Raw genomic sequence first — 2,793 nt, forward strand, 5'->3', positions numbered from 1 at the left:
GATCGTCTTCTTCGATGAATAGAAAGAGGCATTTTGTTTCTTCTTCTCTTTTCTTTTCTTTTTTTCTTTTCCTCTCAAAATCACAAACCCAATACATCTTAAACACGTGACTAATAGCCGATTCTTCCACTCCTTATTTAAGACTCGTTGCTTACCTAATTACCTTTTTTCTTTTCTTTTTAATTACAAATTAGCTAAGAATTGCACTTAAGCAACTGCAATTAAAAACATGCTCTAAGTGAAAAAAGGATATAATTATGACTTATGAGAGACTTTATGTCCTCTAATATTTTGACATTACGATGTGTCTGCAGAAACGATATTTATTGCTGAAAAGAACCGAAATACAGAGTTACTTCTAATTATTCTTTAAGATAACTAAAAGCACTAGAGATCTAATTATTATGTTTCTGTTTCTTTGGTCCCAGCATCTTGGATATCTCCATCTTACTCCACTTTTGTATCATCTTCCTTTTTATTTTTCTTGGTTTCTAAGAATTCGATAACACCGTTGAGCGCAATATCAGCGTCCTTGCTCGCCATAAGTTGCTGGGTGATTTCGGCCGGAGTTGTATTCACGTCAAGAACAAGCTTCTCAATAGAATCACACAGGATGTGACCATCAATCTTGAGGTATAAAGACACAAGTTTATTGAAAACAAGCGGTGTGCAATAGTCCATGAGAATGTGAACGTCCATCCTTCCCGGCCTCAGCAAGGCCGGGTCGAGCATTTCCTTGTGATTGGTTGTGAAAATTATGATCTTTTCTTCTCCGCAGCTCGACCAAAGTCCGTCCACAAAGTTCAGTAGACCAGACAAAGATAAGGACAATTCATAAGGTTTGTAACAAAACAGAGAGGTTATAACAACTTACCCCATCTTCATACTTGTTCTTTCCCTTTTTGGACTCATCATCATCTTCTTCCTTTTCTTTGGTATGGCGTTTCCGAGAAGCATCAGATCCACAATCGATGTCTTCAATAAGAAGAATTGACCGGTTCGTGGTGGAGGTGAGAATCTCACGCAACTCACCATCGTCTTTAACGCTCTGAATCTGGAGATCATAGATATTATACTTCATGTGATTAGCAATAGCAGCCACCATAGAGGATTTTCCGGTACCAGGTGGACCGTAAAGAAGATATCCACGTTTCCAGGCACGTCCCACGCTCCTGAAGAAGTCTTTTCCTTTAGAGAAAGCATCAAGATCATCGATCAATGTTGTCTTGAGGTCTGGCTCAATGGCTAGCGTCTCGAAGGTGGTGTGGTGCTCGAAAATGGCGGATTCCCAGTCAGAATCTTCTTTGGTGTATGTGAAGATCTGTAGATTCTCTCGATGCCTCATTGTCTCCTCTGCTGATTTCGTCACGTATGCGAAACTCCTTCTTACATGTCAGATGAAAGTACCTGAAAAAACCCAAGAAACATCCATAAAACAACCCAACCAACACTGTAAGAACAAACAATTTTAGAGTGTACCGTTTCTCGCGCCTCCCCTTAGATTTAACGTTGTGTAGAGTCCACTCAAGATGAATCCTTTCAAACTCGTCCATGATTTTGGTGTCTACAGGAATCCCTAGTTTCGGCTGAGCCGTTGGATTCTTCAGATTGTTGGAACCCACGAGAAATTTTCCGGTGGAGAGCCCGGCGAGACGAGTGGGTAAGTAAACTTGAGCCGCACGGAAAGTCTGGTTCTCCACATACTCTCCCCAGTGTTGCTCGATCACGAACGTGAAATCAGACTGAAAGTAAGACGAGAAATAGTCCACAAGTTTCACGGTGATGTATCTGATTCCCTTTGGGACTACCTCGTTGAGGATTGTGCGCAGAAGCATCGTGATAGCAGAAAATGTTGTGTACAGAGAGAAAACAGAGGACACAGAAGGCACTTGATTATAGAAAGTCGCCATTTTTTTTTGTAGTAAAGAAGGGACTTGACAATGAACAGCTTTAGTAAAGAGTTGATGAGTTGTGTGCTTTATGGAGAGAGTTATGTGATTTTATATAAGTTTGATTATCGTTGTCCAGTCAAAAGGGGTTTTGACTTTATCAAAGTACAAAGAGAGTTTGGATTTTCCAGGGCAAGTGCAGGAAACTTGGTGGAAAGCTCACGAGTCCGTATAAGAACGTGGAAGACGTCACCTAGTCAAGGGAAAGTCAAATCAAACTTTCGGATCTACGTCGGTACACAAATTTGAGTTTTGTACAAACTGAAATGTGTTGATTTACAAATTTGGACAAATCCAAATGTGTTTATTTGACTATTATCAAAACTATTAAAACTGAAGTACAAATTTAAAATAGTCCTGACTTTTCCTAAAAAATTACAATCTCATCCCACTGAGTAATTAAGATATATTTATTTAAAACAATATATTAATTAATTATTTTGCTCAACCATTTCCTAATCTACGCAAACTATAACAATATGGTTCGTTGGACTTGGTCCATATATATCAAAACTATGAGTTTAACTATCCAACACATGGCCTAACTCTGAACACATAAATATTGATAGTGCTCATATTATAAATCGTACTAGGAAGTTTTTTATAATAAATCCAATACCTAGCATTATACAGTAGTATCCATTTTGTGGTATATATAGTAATTGGTTTAATCTTTAAATACATGTCGTATTTGCAACAATCTATCAAACCGGTTTAATATAGTTTGTTACAACGTTGACCACAGATTATAGTATCGATTTGGTGGCACACGAAGTTATTGGTTTAGTAATTGCAAACAAATTGTTTTCACAACAAACTTGGTCTTGGTGTACAATTCAAAAAT

At 38.0% G+C, this 2,793-nt stretch overlaps 1 pseudogene; it reads right to left on the reverse strand.

Annotated features, from left to right (window-relative positions):
* Positions 1 to 402: 402 nt before the first annotated feature.
* On the reverse strand, positions 403 to 1,953 carry LOC106326196 (annotated as a pseudogene).
* Between the last annotated feature and the right edge of the window lie 840 nt (positions 1,954 to 2,793).

The sequence above is a fragment of the Brassica oleracea genome, chromosome C2, assembly GCF_000695525.1.
Source record: "Brassica oleracea var. oleracea cultivar TO1000 chromosome C2, BOL, whole genome shotgun sequence".
Taxonomy (NCBI): Eukaryota; Viridiplantae; Streptophyta; class Magnoliopsida; order Brassicales; family Brassicaceae; genus Brassica; species Brassica oleracea.